The sequence below is a fragment of the Crotalus tigris genome, unplaced genomic scaffold (assembly GCF_016545835.1).
Source record: "Crotalus tigris isolate CLP2741 ecotype Arizona unplaced genomic scaffold, ASM1654583v1 scf7180000017771.5222438, whole genome shotgun sequence".
NCBI classification, from domain to species: Eukaryota; Metazoa; Chordata; class Lepidosauria; order Squamata; family Viperidae; genus Crotalus; species Crotalus tigris.
In genome coordinates, this window is record NW_024096622.1 from 3,657,535 (window position 1) to 3,674,790 (window position 17,256).

At 40.0% G+C, this 17,256-nt stretch overlaps 1 long non-coding RNA gene across 2 annotated transcripts in view; it reads right to left on the reverse strand.

Annotated features, from left to right (window-relative positions):
* Positions 1-1,403: 1,403 nt before the first annotated feature.
* LOC120307225 overlaps positions 1,404-17,256 on the reverse strand; it is a 34,814-nt gene continuing 18,961 nt past the window's right edge. Inside the window, exons 2-3 of one of the 2 annotated variants that reach the window (XR_005556474.1) lie at positions 2,264-3,244; positions 1,404-2,109 (exon numbers count right to left, since the gene is read on the reverse strand). This is a non-coding gene — a long non-coding RNA (uncharacterized LOC120307225). The remainder of the gene's footprint in view (positions 2,110-2,263; positions 3,245-17,256) is intronic. The other variant, XR_005556473.1, reaches the window with a different exon arrangement.

Consider the following 17,256-nt stretch of genomic DNA (forward strand, 5'->3'; position numbering starts at 1 on the left):
TGGTTGGTGATAACAACAAAACCAGAGGGTTTAAGCAAAGGCTTCGTTTAACACCTGAAGTCAGGACATTACATCCAAGGACAAGAGATACAGAGGTAAGGCAAAGATCAATAGTAGCCAAACAAATATTTTACCAGTGTAGTTTCCTGTTGGCTCAAGGACAGGTGGATAGTACATGGACTGAGTTCTGAGAAAAGGCCTCAAAAATAGGTATTAAAGTCATATACAGAAGTCTCTTCGGTGTTTATAGGATTTTCTGAAAATGCAAAAAAATTTACAAGCCAACTAAAACTGTAGATGTCCCATGTTTCAACACACAATTCACATGTTAGAATCCTTAGTGCTCCATTTGCTTAAGATATTTCATTACCTGACTAGGATACATCATAAATGCTAGTGAGTACGGAGTTTGCTCCTTATTTATATACCCTGGGAAACTGTGAGCATCCTACACCAAACAAAATCCAGAAACGCTAGAGAATTCCTGGATGCTTGACATTCAGACAAATCAGCCATCAAGAAAAACATAGAGATAAATCACATTTACATGCAATTCTAAAGAGATAGTAAAACAAGTTAAGAAGGAAACAAAAAGACCAAAATACATTCTCTCCAGCAATCAACAGACAGACAAGCAGTGATTAACACCAGACAAACAATCAAGCAGAAAACAAAACCCTAATCAAGGAACAAACAGGGAGAAAAATCGCACTTCCACCAACATCAGCAGGACAAGCCATTGTATATAAACAGGGAGTAAACCCCACACTTAACTAGCACTGATGATGTCCCCTAATCGGGTAATGAAATGTCTGCAACCAAGCTAAAACAGCACCAAGGACTTCATGGTTCAATCCTGAGCTACATATTTTCTCTTCTATTGAAAGTAGATGTTGTTGAAAATATAAAACTGTACATGCTCTGCTTTCCTGAACTGGCACTTGAAAAATGCTATATAAAGTATTAACACAGGAAGCTGCAATATGGTGAGGAAAACTGTTCGTCTAAGAACCCCTACACTGACTGGTGGCATCTCTTCTGTTTTAGATAAGAATATTTCTAACATTAAAGCCAGTCTTGTAAATATTGCCATATATGCAAATCCATTTCTCTGCAACTAATAAAGGAACTTTGCTGAGGAAAAAGTGAAGCAAAATAGCTGTGCAGCATGCATACACACAAAGAGCTTCCATGGCTATGGGCCTGGAAGATGTAGCTACTTTATTGCTTTGAAAAGAGGTGCTTCCTGTTTATTCCTGTGGATCACAAAACATTTTTTCTTAAAGATTTGCATAGCCCTATTTCCCATATCTGTAGATACTAAGAGTTGGGTACCAGACCTTAGGCATGCTGAGCTTGTTACTAACTTTCTTAATAAAGATATAATCAAATTGTTCTGTTTATTTTTGATACATGTTATTTTATTGTATGTCAGTAACATGTTATCTCCTGAACAGGAATTGAAAGGAATAAATATACATCAGTATTGTAATATATGTTAATTCCTGAGCAGGAATTAAAATGTATCTGTCTGTCTGTCTGTCTGTCTGTCTGTCTGTCTGTCTATCATCTATCACACAATCAAGAACAGATTTTAATGTTTAAAACTCTTATTCATAAACCCCACTCAGTATGAACTGAGCATAGCTTTTGCAGATTCAGTAAAAAACACATCTTCATGATTTCTTAATCAGTTCCATAGACTCCTCATCACTACTAACTCTGTACAGAAGGCTCACCCTCCCCTTGACTTTGATCAATTTTCTCGTATTTTAGACCTTGAAAGTATATATTTGGTTACTAGCAGCTTTTGCTACTCATATGGTAAAAACATCCCTCTTGCATTGTTATGTTTTTCTTTTCAGCTTCCCTCAATCCCCTTTGCACCGTTAGGACTTTGCTGTTGCTAAGCTTATGTGATCTTGGCTCTCTTCCAACATAGGTAATTATATCCTGGCTGGTCTAAAAATTCCTCCTCTGTTTCATATGGAAAAGCAGATCTTCAGTTTCTGTCCTCAGTGGTTGCTGGCTATCCATAAATGATAGAATACTCTTCCTTCTAGCATTCCAAAAGAGGATATGAATTTCAAGGCTGGTTAAATAAAGGTTCTGGAAGAAAAAAATGAACAGCACAATAGTTTGCAAGGAAAAATAATTTTCTATGAAAATCATTGCATTATATACAAATAACAGGAAGGAAGGAAGGAAGGAAGGAAGGAAGGAAGGAAGGAAGGAAGGAAGGAAGGAAGGAAGTATTCTGTACCTGAAATTCAGAGACTGTTGCTGATTTTTAGCTCAAAGCCTGTTGTTTCTTCAGCTACAAGGTGAGGAGTACAGATGACTGCTCATGAGAAGAGTGGTTGATTAATTTACTGACCAGCCCAAGAGCAATTCTTTACCTCTTGGAGTAAGTTACTTTACTTAGAAACTTTACTGTTTTTACAAGAAAAAAAAATGCATTCAGTGTTTGAAATCCTTGATATTACCAATAGACAGTCTAATTGCCTATACTAGGGGCAGAGAAGTCAGTAAGATCTAATTTCTGATCCATTTATGGGCACAATTGGATTAAATAATTTGCTGTATAATTTCCTGGTGATGTATCTTGACAATCTAGAGTCTTAGAGTCAGTCCAAACAGTGAGATGGTTAGTATATAAATTTAATAAATAAATCTTCTTATGTACTCCAAAACTTCCCAAGAACCCGAACATTAGGTCAAGACATTCTTATATTAGTTATGATACTATGAAACATTCTTAAGAGAAGAAAATACATAAAAGTACTTTTTTTAAAAAAGATGAAGAAATAAAGTATAATATATTGTTATAACAATTAATGGTTACAATTCTCTAGATATTTATCTAATTAAGTATTATTCAAGTGTGTGTATATTTACTTCTACCATAATATAAGATTATCATTCTTTTTAATCTACTGTATTTTATATAAATGAGTTCCATATTTCATTATATTTGTCCATAAAAAGTTATGTCAATAGGCAAGCTGCTGACAAGCACAATCAGGTTTTCAATTCTTTGAATAAATGGGGCCTTATATTTATCTTTTCAATATTAGTTTTTGGCCCTAGTAAAGGCATAGAGAATCCATTTACCTTGTCCAGTTGTCAGATTCCATGTAATAGGTATGTAATTCGGGAGAATCTTATTCTGTGAAAAATTTAGCTTTTTGCCGCAACAAAAATAATATTGCCTTCAATTTCATGTCCCACGATTCTAAAAAAACTGGAGTAAACCACGAAAGATTACAATATTTTGCAGATTCCTGATAACAAGCAGTATTTTTCGTTCAAATAGGCAGAAAGTGTGGTTGTCTACAAATATCTGCCTATGAAAGGTGGGACATGAAAACTAGAACCCGTTAGAGAAAACCACCCTTTTCCAGCATTGCCAGCCCTTCAAGTTCCAGCTCCCCCCCTTTTAAATCCAGATTCCACAATCACCTTCTAGTTCTAGTTCTACACTGTCCAAAACATTCAGCTCTGTATTAAGCACCATTAGTACGGAACAACAGATGAAATGACGTATAATATATAGCAGAGTTTGGATTCTTGATACCACAGGTGGTGGGATGGAGACCCTACAAGGCTTCATAAGCGGAGAAATCGATGGGCCAGAAGAGAGATCCTGAAGAAAACCTATGGCATCATGTTTTATTTCTTAGTTCTGCCAGAACTCCCCAAATTAAGGCCACAGAATGGTGGAGGGCTTATTGTGAAGAGAGGAGTAAAGTTAGAGCTATATCATCTTACTCAATAAATGATCAGGGTGAGGAATGTGGTATTTCAGATACCGAGAAACCAAGTCTCAGTAATAGCTCTAAAATGCCAGAAGCAGGTTCCACTATACCTGACTTTGATGCTGAAGTTTCAGATCTGTAATTAGAGCCAAGGCCTTGAAGGCCACTTGGTGAGAATACGTAAGATAGGGTTAGAAAGACAGAAACTAGTCTGGTAAAAAAGGAGCTGCCTCTAAGGAAGACTGATGATGACAAAATAAAGCTGCAAAACTTCAGTTGCATTTACATGAGGAATACAGGAGAGTGATATATTTAAGACTTTTTAGAAGGCTTATGCCTCACAGGAACTTTGTATTAGTGACAGCCCATTGTTGGTGCTAAGAATCTCGTCTGATTTCAGCGATTCCTTGAACTTCCCAGTTGGACTTGTTCTGTACCATAGCTTGCATCTAATCCCTTGGAATCCTGATGATGATCACCCTTTTGGAATTCTGGGTAGTATTTCTGCCTAACTTTGTAAAATTGACTATGGACTGATTTATAGTTTTACCTCCCCACTCAGCTAATATGTGAATTGATGTATACCAACTCTGTTTAACTTCCCAGTAGCATCCTGTTAAACTGTGAAACCAGGTAGGGAGATTGCTAGGCAGTTGTGTGAGCAGTTCACCAGAATTCCTGGTTCGTCCCAATTATTCATCACAAGATACAGCCACTTTAAATTTGTACTAGAAATTCAGGAGAGAGAAAGAACTAGAAATTCAGGAGAGAGAAAGAACATTTGTATAAAATACCAAAATTATCTGTTTCTCTCCAAATGCCTAGGAGAATAGAAGTAGAAGGTACGAATGATCTTCAGTTCTCAGATCCAGGTTTTGATCTTGTCTTCCTCAGTCAAACCATGGATAAGAAAGATCTTATTATTCGGGACTCTCCCAATGTAACTCATACGTCCTGACAGTGGATATTGTTAGATACACTCACTTGGTTTGTATGCTGTCAAGGAATGTTTAACTATGGTTTGCTGAATAAATAATAACTAATTAGTTTGCATCATAGTAAGCTATTAACCATGGTTTACAAATCCCACATTGCATTAAGCCAAAACCAGACAAACTATCTCATGGTTTAATGCTATGGTTGGTTTCATAGGTTATGTCATCTTTTTAACCAGAATTAGTTGAACAGATGTGATGTCTGACATACAATGCTAAGCCATTGTAATAGATAATATCATACTATCATAGTTTTATATCAACAAACCATATTATTGCTTAGCATTTTAAACTAGATTCTTGCCCTGACTTTAAAGATAATGTACAGATATCATAACTTGTATCATTGATAGCTTTCCATGAATATGTCTCTAATTCCCTTTACTACACTTTATAGTAAATTCTATGTTTTAACTTTGCACTATGCCTAAGAAAAGTTCTAGATTTAGAGGAAATGTATTACAACCAATATAGGAACAAAAGGGTTAACCCACAATCCTAATGCTGATTCCTCCCCCTTCCCCCTTGCTTTGGATTTATTTGGCATTATATCTAGTATGACATAATTTTTTCATATAATATTATGCTGTCCTTTAGATTGCTGTGTTTCTATTTATGTATAATAGAGGGTTTTCAGTAGTGTATGGTTATGTTTTAGTTTTTTTCATGCTGTTCTAAAGCTCTTCTGGGCCCACAGGCAAAAAGTGGGGTACAAATAATAGATTAGACTAATTAAAGAGCTGAACTATGTCATTGCTTAAATTGCTTAAATTACAGGCTGGAGAGGATATTAAACCTTCTAATTTTTTAGAAGCCTCCTGCAGCAACAGGCAAAATAATTTGGCTAAAACTGCAGAACCTCAGCCAACATGGCAAATGATAGCAGTGATGGGAATTGTTGTCCAATATTTCTGCAGCAGATATGATTTATATATTTTCATCACTTTTCATTTTCAACCTCTCCTATTTTACCTAAAAATTTTCACTCACTATATTATTTATATGTTTTAATATCAAAATCGTTACGTCCTAAACCAGACCATGTGGTGCTGAGGACAGTCTAGACCTAAAACACAGCAAGCAAGGAAGGAAATGAGGTAATACTGAAGAGTAGGATTCTGTTTCCAGAGAACTGATCACAACGGGATACCATATAATCGAAAGAATTTGCAGAATAAGTCCAGGCAGACCCACATTTTGCTTGCTCTTGAGGCTCACTAATTGATACTGGGCCAGCTAAGATTTCCTTGCATAGGCTATATTAGAAAGCTTCATGGAGACAAAATAGATAGTGGCCAGAGGTTTCCAAATATTTTGAGCTCCTTACAGAAAGATGAGCTATAAATACCATAACATTAATTTAATTAGAAGACAAGAGAATCTATTCTGGATTATGCATACCGTTTGTATTTACTACCTTCTGTAAAGGGAAATGCATTGGCCAGCCCAGAGACACAAATGTTTGCTGCCAGACTTGGGTGGCAAAAATCCAGATGAGCCCTAGATGGCAGCAAACAATGAAAAAAAAAGAGAAAAGACATGGTTGTCTGGATTTTTTTTTATCCCTGAGATTTGGTGCCCACTTCACATTCCTCCCCTAAAAGATCAGCATTGCATTTTCCATGTTCAAAACCCAGTAGCGCTGTCACCTTTTGGTTAAACTAATAAAACCAAACTAAAAAAATTCATTGCAGTCTTTAACCAGCACAATCGTAAACTACTGTCCTCCTGCAGGGTTGAAAGTCAGTGAAGTCTTCCAGGCTCATATGTTCATTAATGGAGATGCAATAATTCCAAAGAAAACTAAATGTTAACACAATTTTTCTGTCTTCTATTGCTAGGATTGAACCATACACTAAGCCATAATGGTTTGTGTGATGTTGACTCAGTATGTTGTTTGAATTGGCCATTGTGGATCATAAGCCAGTTTTAGGTTTAGTGTATTGTGCATGACCACCTACAATTACATACTCAACAAATCATAGTTTTTAACTCAATCATAATGTATTGCATTGCACCAGCTACAAAGATGGCCTTATTTCAGCAATGTTGTCTCTATTTGAAAATAAATAAAATTTATTTTATAGGGGGTACCTTGCTCAATAGTAGTAACTGTGAGAGGGATCTCGGAGTCCTAGTGGACAATCATTTAAATATGAGCCAGCAGCTGCCAAAAAAGCCACCACAGTGCTAGGCTGCATTAACAGAGGGATAGAATCAAGATCACGTGAAGTATTAATACCACTTTACAATGCCTTGGTAAGGCCACACTTGGAATACTGCATCCAGTTTTGGTCACCATGATGTAAAAAAGATTTTGAGACTCTAGAAAGAGTACAGAGAAGAGCAACAAAGATGATTAGGGGACTGGAGGCTAAAACATATAAGGAACGGTTGCTGGAATTGGGTATGTCTAATTTAACGAAGAGAAGGACGAGGGGGGACATGATAGCTATGTTCTAATATCTCAGGGCTGCCACAAAGAAGAGGGAGTCAAGCTATTTTCCAAAGCACCTGAAGGCAGGATAAGAAGGAACAGGTGGAAACTAACCAAAGAGAGCAGCAACCTAGAACTAAGGAGAAACTTCCTGGCAGTTAGAACAATTAACCAGTGGAACAACCTGCCTCCAGAAGCGGTGAATGCTCCAACACTGGAAGTTTTTAAGAAGAAACTGGACAGCCATTTGTCTGAAATGGTATAGGTTTCCTGCCTGAGCAGGGGGTTGGACTAGATGACCTTCAAGGTCCCTTCCAACTTTATCATCATCATTATTATTATTATTGATCATCGCACAGTCAGCCAGATGTTCAGACTGGATTTGGCATTTTGTCTACCTATCGAGTCCTTACCCAGGACCTGGGATAGGCAGATGTGGATGTTTGATGGTATTACAGATATCGTCGCAGGATGGAAGCAGTTCCTAGTAAGGCCGCCTTTTGCAATTGACTAATAGCGAATTTGTCAATGCCAATGGTGTTCAATTATTATTATTATTATTATTATTATTATTATTATTATTATTATTATTATTATTATTATTATGAAACTCAGAATATGAGATCACATAAAGGAGAAAGGGATAAAAATCATATAAGAGAAAACAGTCAGAGGTAGCATATTTTATACATTTAAAATATTATCAGAAAACTACAACGAAATTGTTGACTCGTAATGTGGTATAATGCAAAGGCCAATAGGAAGAATTTATGTGAAAGAAAAAATATTTCATTCAAATTATAAATATGATCAATAAATTAGAACAACATTAAATGTTTAGCTGCGTAGTGTTAGATGTCCTGGTTCACAGTGAACCTAAAATATCAAAGCTGCTTAGCTTTTATAATCCATTTAAGACTAGAATTTAAGCCCTAGAATGCTTCTATAAATTTTTCTATAGTGGAATTGAAAGACATACAGCAAAGTTAACATTTACAATAAAATCTTCTTCCACCCAGATTCCTGCCTTCCAACCATGAAAGGGCACTTTCTTTCCTATGTCCTGCCTGTATGTCTGCAAATGAAACTTATATCTGCAACAATCATGATGGGTTCTTAAAATCCCACTTGAAATTAAAAGCGTGCCTTTTAGTATGTTGAAATTATATGCTATCTTGACTGAAAATCACACAGAATTCCTTTCCTCCCCACCCAATAATAATTTCTAATCTCCAAATTTCTCTATCCGAAAACACCACACTGCCTTTCTGCTCACAGCACTGATGATCTCAAGATGTATATTATTTAAGTCAGTATTCCTCGATATATAATCCCAGTCTTTAGTCAATATATACCAGAATGTGATCCTTTGATTTTAAGGATGTCTTAATGTTACCCCGAAAGTACTGTAGGTATAATCCTTTCTGTTGGTATTTCATCCCAAAAGCTTATACCTGCACTATATTTACAGGTTGTATCACTTCTGCCATTCAAATTGTACCCATCCTTAACTAGCACTGTACAGGTTTGCATTTTTATTTGAAACAGTTATGTTAAATAAGACTGACAGATTTTTTTTTCAGATGAGTTTTCCAGCTGCCAGATACTTCTAGCCATGGGAGCTTCATCACAAATGGGAGGAAATACAGCCAACAGTAACCTGTTTACCATACTGACAAAAGCTTCATTGTGGTCAGCATGGGAAAATATAAGTGGCCACATTCTGGTTTACCCCAGATCTTTAAAGTACATTCAAACAACTTCACTTTGGAAGATGAAGCATGCACTAATTGCAGTTTCTATTTTCAGTGTTGAAAAAATACAGTAAAGGAATCTGTTTTATATCCAGGCAAACTATTAGCCAAAATACTTTAACCTTATCGAGACTAAAATGTGGATGACTTCTTTGGTGCTGAGAATGTTGCATGAACTTACCCTGTGAAGATAAGCTACCTATCCCTGCTCTACCATCTATTAAGAAGAGCATCTTGTCATACTATTTTTCACCACCAGGTGGCACTTTGTCAAAGGCAAAAAAAAGTCGGGAGACGGGTATCTTCAAGGTATGGTCATCACATGAGTAACATGCATAAAGATTCATTGTGTCAAGCTCTGATTACCCTGTCAGAGCCACCATCTTGACATTTTACCTTACTCTGAAATCACTCCTGCCAAGAGAACAGAGGTGTCCATGTGGGTGGGACGGCACGAAAAAGTGAATATGGCAGTCATAACCATGTAATCGAAATCCCATTTCTTTTGACTTCTGGGGGATGTTTAGAGAACTTTTGCAGAGCTGAGGACCATGGCAAGGAACTATTGAAGGGACAGGCTCCTTGGACTCTGGTTAAGAAAAGGAGATTGCCCCATGTGCTCTGAACAGCTGCTTTTCATGAGGAGACTGTGGGACAGTTGATTGCATGGGCTTGAAAGCAAGGAGAGGAAGAAATTAGCCATCTTGTTTGAAACCATGGCAGTCTTTTAAAGTGGGGGTCCTCAACCTTGGCAACTTTAAGAATTGTGGACTTCAACTTGTGGACTTCAACTCCAAGAATTCTTCAGCCAGCCTTGCTGGCTGAGGAATTCTGGGAGTTTAAGTCCAAAGTCTTAAAGTTGCCAAGGTTGAGGACCCCTGCTTTAAAGGACACTAAGTTCACAAACCTCACATTCTAATCACTCACAGAAATTGCCTATTAACCATTTTAAAACTATTAGAGACCTTCAGAATGGCAAGTTTTAAAAAGCTTCAGCAAGTGAGTTATCTTCAACTTTGAACTAAAGAGAACTTAATTATAAGCCTAAGAATTAAAGCATTTGAAAGAAACAGCAAAAGGCCAAATATTTTTTTTTAAATCCTAGAACGTTATAAACAAACTAAGGGTCCAGATAAATTTGGAATATTGAAATTTTTACAATAAAACTTTGTTATTAATTATAAAGAACCAACAGCTTGTAGTGGGAGATAGAACTGTTTTTGGTTTTTGGAAAACATAACAGAGATAAAAACTGGACACTAGAGATGACTAAAAATTTTAGAGGAAATATTTACAAGCTGTAAAATGCTACAAAATGTTTCCTTTCTTGGATTCAGTGATAGGCTGGTGTTCTATCTAGACCAGTGGTGGCGAACCTATGGCATGGGTGCCAGAGGCAGCACTCAGAGCCCTCTCTGTGGGCACGCACGCCGTTGCCCCAGCCTCGCCTCCCCCTGTGGTCCCCTCCTCACCAGCAGCCCCCCTGGAGGAGACTCAACCCAGGCGCAGCCTGTGCAGAGCAGCACAGCCAAGGACATGGCAGCCGGGCAGCGGGGACAAGACTCCGCTCTCGTGCCCCATCACATACAGATGATGCTGCAGGGCGCAGACAGAGGGCATGACTGCTATGACCCTGCTGGGCCACCTGGGCGATCTGCTGTGGTGGGTCATGGAGTTGGTGAGTGGCCCTGCAGGCAGGAGAGGTGAGGGCAGGACAGGGGCGAGGAGGTTTTGGGACACTCGGTCTCTAAAAGGTTTGCCCTCACTGATCTAGACCATTGCTACCATGTGCTCTGACTTGTAGATTCCTCTGATGCTTTATCCATACCATCAGTGCCAAGAAAGCAAGAAGCAAACCCTATCCTTCCCATGGCAGATCTTTGAGGACATGTGATTTCACCTAATAGACCTTCATCAGTGCTTCTTGGTTGACACTCTTACATCCCTTCCCTTCTGATGTATCTACTAGTAAATCAGTTGAAAAGAAAAAAGAGAAAAGAGAAAAAAGAAAAGACCACTTTGTTTACCATTCCTCCTGTCACTTGGGGTGGGGGGGGGGGGAACAGACAGCACTCTGGTCACTTGTACCTTTTTTTTAAAAAAAAAAATAGTCCATAGTTTTACCACTCCATAAGTGAATTGGTTAGGAAAAAAAAAAATAAGCCCAGTCTTTCATCATTCCAGCAGCCCAAATCACTCTCTCGGTCTTTGGCTCCTTTTCCACCCAAACTCATAATTAATCACTGGGGATGTAAACTTACTGCAAGCAGATGGCTGAATGGAGCAGAAGTGAGGGGGAGAGAAGGCAGGCATAGAAAAAGAAAACAACTGAAAGGCTCACCATCTCACTGGTGAAACAAAGATTAAAAAAAACACAACCCACCAGGTTTGGTGATTAAAGTCCCTTCAGAAAGGGGCAGAAAGCCTAGCAGCACTTCAGGACAAAATAATCATGGAAGACAGTGACAAATGACTGGATAAGGGGCTTTTCTGCCACAGTAATCAACTGAATGGAGATGCTTGGTTTCCAATGAAATGAAGCCATTGTAGGTGACCAAACAATACCATTTGTACTGGCAAAAACAGTATGTTTAATGTTCAGCAGGAAAAAAATGGAGGTGGAGGTGGCGTTGCTTGTGGGCTAGGAATGTGGAAATACAATGTTCTTCTGCTCTTAATGGCCTGGGACAACCAGATCAAACAGACAAGCCTTAAGGACTGTCTTTTCACACAGGAAAGGGAAGGAAAGCTAGATGTGGAGAGCAGCTGGCCATGATCCCTGCGGAAGCTACCATTCTCTCTAAGGGCTCAGCTTCCAGTGAATGCCGCTGCTGCTGAGATAACAAGAATGGCAGCAGGTGCTATCAGCCATAGTGGCGGCAGCTATTGCCCTTGCTTGCTCATTCCTTCCTTCTGGACTGCTTTTTAGCTATGGCTCCTCTTGGCCACTACACAAAGGTATCTAAGCCGCAAAAAATCGCTTTTGGGCTGCAAATGCAGAAAGCTCATGCTCTTTGCTCCCTTCCTGTGGTCATAGGAACATCTGCAGCCCAGGTGCAAGAACTCATCTGGCATGACTAGGTTTGCTGAAGGCATATGTAAGGAGTGGGCAGCAAAAGGGGGCTAAACATGATCCCTGTGTTGGCAGAACCCAAAGTAGTTGCCTTTTATATCACTGGGCTTCATGCATAGTGCAAATGTGGCCCAGCTACTAAAAAATTGTATGGTGGAAATAATAAATCCTAGATTTTCCATAATGTATGGTATCTAGGGACTCTCCAGATTTCCATTGCTCAGAGGTGATTCTTCTGTCTTATTCCTTGATCTGGTATTCAGGTATGTATATCACTTTGGAGATTTGGCCTAAAGTCCAGTTGTCGTGATCCCGCAAACAATTCCCAGTACTACTTCCAGTAACACCTGCTCTTGCTTTTACCAAAAACACCTCAGCCTTGTCAGGGAAATCAAGGAAACTGTGTTGTCAGCCATTTGTTACTAAAAATCTATTTGTGGAGAGAATTCATTAAAGGAAATGCAGACGGTTTCTAGGCCCCTGCCTCTTAATCTGGCAGCAAAAGCTCCTCATTTCAACAGCACAGTCCACTAGGGCCTCTTCATGAATACCACCATCAATGGTTTTCTGATTGGGGGTAATCCTAGGATTATACTCCTTGCCAGAATTCTCTAGCAAAGAAGCAAACGAATCTACAGGGAAATAAGTGATTCTCACGATATTTCTCTGATTATGTACAGAATACATAATAAGCTTGATGTAGTATGAATTAAGCTTGTTCTGGGAAAAAGAAAACTCATAGTCTCTTTTAGGTTTGAGAATTAACAGTGGCTGTTCCCAGTGGCTTTTCTCATGCCTTTAAGGCCAACATGGTTTGTCCTGTTTCCATGTAGGCAAAAGCTTGCTGCCATCTGGTAAAAGTTTTAGTTTATCAGGTTGCATGGAGTCTGCTACAACTAATCTGCTAATGTGGTGCTATCCAAATGTCTAAGAACATAACTTCCTGCACATCTGGATACCAGCTTTTTTCTGAAAAATATATTCTCAGTAATGTCTACAGCTACATTGGTTCATCTGCATCAGCATTTAATTTCCATAACAAAATGAACTTTTCAATCCTGACCGGAACTAGTTTGAAATAAACAACCAGAAATATCACATCTTTTATTGCTGTAGCAGTTTCTATTTGCTAATACCATGATTAGATAAACTGTAAATGAATCGCTATATTTGTTTTGTTTCATTCACTGCATCGGAATAAATGTTGTAATGGCCAACAAAGACAATTTTGTGCAAAAAAAAAAATCTTGTAATCGGCCGGTGATGAATGGTTGACTATTATGGCTACTCCTTTGATCACCTTACTGGCTTCTAATGACTACATCTCACTCTATTAATCATGCATTACTCAAAATACACCGGATAAAGTTTTCTCTCTAGTAAATCCTGTTTGCTAGGAACTAAGATTTCTCTCCAATTTGTAATTTTTTATCCTAACAAAGGCAGTCTTCTCTAGTCTATTGGCTTCCAAATGTGTGAAAAGCATTACACTGGAAATGTTAAATAATCTATGCTACCTGGAGTAATCCAAAGCAATAATGCATACCTGCCCACTGCTTTGGTTTGGAAGGGACAATCCCAGTTTTTTAATAAGGTATCTTGCCTGAAAGACATCCCTGACCAGAAGCAGCAGCATTACAGCAGAAGGAAGAACTGGTGAAACTATAATAGCCGAAGAAATGGAACTAGAGCCTGCTGCAACTTGCTCACACCTGCTGGCAATCCTAGGGGAAATTGCCACTCTGGTGCCAGATTAAATTAATAAGAACTGGAGACACAGACAGAATTGCCAGAATATATGCCTGAATGATGTGACATAAAGGGCTAAAGAGCCAACTGCCCAGAGCTGCCCTGAGAATGAGATGGAATAGAATAGAATAGAGCTGGAAGGGACTTTGGACATCTTCTAGTCCAGCCCCCTGCTCAAGCAGGAGAACCTATACCTTTGGTGGCAAACCTATGGCACGCGTGCCATAGGTGGCACGCAGAGCTCTCTCTGTAGGCACATGCGCCGTTACTCCAGTCCTAGTCCTTCAGCTGGGTTTTATAAAACCTTTTCATTTTAGGCCTCTGTCGCTGTGTGCAAAAAAAAGGTTTAATCAATCAATCAATTTCAACCTTGTGGGGAAAAAAAAGATCCTGCAAAGTTGGAATTGATTGATTGAACTTTTTAGTCTCACTCAGTCTGCCGTTACCACCGTAGCCATGCCCACCCAATGGGCCACACGCACCCAATGGGCCACTGTCAGCTGGTCTTCTACCTGCTGCTGATAAACTCCAGACACAGAAGGAACAAGTGACCAGCAAACTTTAATGCAAAGAAAAAGTCAGCACTGGGAGTGAACTGCTCCCAGCACTTTACATAGATGTGCCCCGCCCACCAACCCCACCCCAATCAGCAAGCCAGCATCCGGTCCGTATGGATAAAAAGTGTAGTTCAATGTCCGCTTTTCCCCCCTCTAGATGCACCAACACAGCCTCCGCTGTTCCAGCTGTTCTATCAGACAACCAGGCAGCACTCTGCCTCCTTCCCCCTGCACCCAGTAAGAGGGAGAGGCAGCTGAGGTGAGGCATAATCCCCCTGGCATCCGGCTGGCTTAGCTCAAATGCCCAGCCGGTGGTGGGGATGTCTCCGCCGTCCATTTCCATGGAGGGAGGCACCCGCGGCGTCTGGCGGCCTCAGACTCCCAGCTGCCGGCCAGGAGCCTGGCCGACTCCCAGCTGATTTTCAGGAGCCGGGCTGACACGCGGAGGCTGGGCTGACTCCCAGCTGTTTTTCGGGAGTCGGGCGGTGCATGGCGAGTCTGACTCCCAGCTGAGGTTCGCATGCTGGGCCAACTCCTAGCTGGCTGTCGGGAGCCAGATGGTGTGTAGCAGACCCGTTGGCTCCCCACCAACGTCCGGACGCCGACCCGACTCCCAACTGACTGTTGGGAGTCAGGCGGTGCTCATGGGCCCCCTGCGAACGTTGCCCAGCTGCTGGCTGCGTCCTCCCCATGTCCCGCCGGCTCATGGCAAGCCCGGGGGCTTGAAAGCCACACCCACCTGGCACCCGAAGATGTATAAGTGGGTTTTGGGTTGCAGTTTGGGCACTCAGTCTCTAAAAGTTTCGCCATCACTGACCTATACCATCTCAGACAAGTGACTGTCTAGTCTCTTCTTAAAAATCTCCAATGATGGAGCACCCACAATTTCTGGAGGCAAGCTGTTCCACTGGTTAATTGTCCTCACTGTCAGGAAGTTTCTTCTTAATTCCAGGTTGTTTCTCTCTTTGATCAGTTTCCAACCATTATTTCTCGTCCTGCCCTCTGGTGCTTTGGTGAATAATGTGACCCCCTCTTCTCTGTGGCAGCCCCTCAAATACTGAATACTGCTATCATGTCTCCCCTATTTCTTCTTTTCTTTAGACTAGCCAAATCCAAGTCCTGCAGCCATTCTTCATATGTTTTATGCAGTGTTTTTTTGGGGGGAGGGGTATGTTGGGCTATAGTTTCTTTTTGTGTGAAGACTAATGCAATGTATGAGTTAAACAGCTCTGCTTTCTCCCTGGGTGGTCTCTAAATAAGAGAGACGGAGACACAGAGAGATACCCAGTCCAAATTTTGATGGCAAGTGGTATAGACAATAACCTTCCTCTGGATAGAATGCAAGTTGTTGTCCCAGTCCTGGGCTTGTATGAGTTTTTATTTTTCCATTTTTTGTTGTACCATGCTTAGACAAAAATCCAAGCAAAACTATGTTATTACATATAGTTCCTTTTTTCTGCAGAGATCAAAGGTTTTATCTCAAGTAAGATAAGTGTATGTTATGAAACATGTGCCAGGGACTGTAGAGATTGCACATATGCTCATGGTGGGAATTCATGATGCAGGGAAGCATATAGTATTGTCAAAAAGAGCAAAAATATAGAAAGTAAACATTTTTTAAATCTCCCAAGTGCTGATGAATTCCTGGCCCAATCTAAGCAACCTAATACTAGAGTAGTAAACAAACACCTACTGGTTGTTTTTTTTTTTTAAGACTGAAGCACAATTTATTTGTGGCGAGCTATATTTTTAATAAGCAAATAGTTCTTGTTCATTATTTGACTACATTCTTGGTTTGGGCTAACTGATTTGATTTTTCTCTCCCTTATTTTTTCATGTGCTTTATTGATCCCAAGGACAGCATGAAATGTTTGTTTACAATGTTGTTTAGAAATAAATTCCTTTTTTTCCCAATTCATTTAAAAATAACTATCTCCATGTCCATTTTTCTTGTAAAGAAAGGATAATTTTGGAATAGCATCAAAGTTACCAGATCTTTCTTTAGTCCTGAGTAAAAGAAGATTCTAAAAAGCAGAGACATCACCCTGCCAACAAAAGTGCGTATAGTCCAGGCCATGGTTTTCCCAGTTGCAATGTATGGCTGTGAAAGTTGGACCATAAGAAAAGCTGAGCGCCAAAGAATTGAGGCCTTTGAACTATGGTGCTGGAGAAGACTCCTGCGAGTCCCTTGGACTGCAAGGCGTTCAAGCAGGTCAGTCCTAGAAGAGATATCAACCCCGACTGCTCTTTAGAAGGCCAGATCCTGAAGTTGAAACTCAAATACTTTGGCCACCTAATGAGAAGGAAGGACTCACTGGAGAAGGGCCTAATGCTGGGAAAGATTGAGGGCAATAGAAGAAGGGGACGACAGAGAATGAGATGGCTGGATGGAGTCACTGAAGCAGTAGGTGTGAACTTAATGGACTCCAGAAAATGGTAGAGGAAGACCTGGAGGAACGTTGTCCATGGGGTCGCGATGGGTCGGACACGACTTCGCAATTAACAACAACAACAAGAGAAGACTAAGGAAGTTGATAGCAATTTGTCCATCTTATTATTTCTCCCTATTCCACAATTATAACTGTTTCAAATTGGACACTCAGGTTGCATACCAGACAGCCCGTGACCTGTCGGTCATTCTTTCAGAGATTTCCTTACCTAAACAGAGAAAAGGAATGACTAAGGGTAAAAAAAGCAATGGAATGGGAGCAACTTCTGAATTCCTGACAACTTGACCATAGCTGATTGCCCTCTGGTAGTTGATGATGGGCCCACTCTTTCTGCCCCTCCCCTGTCCCCAGAAGTACTATAGTCTACCTGACCACCAGCAGCTGAAGAAAGGGCGTCTTCAAAGGACTAGGGTGGGATCAGTCTATTGAAGCTCCAAGCAGCAGCATGGCAGCACTGAAACAACCACAAATTCGCCAAATTTG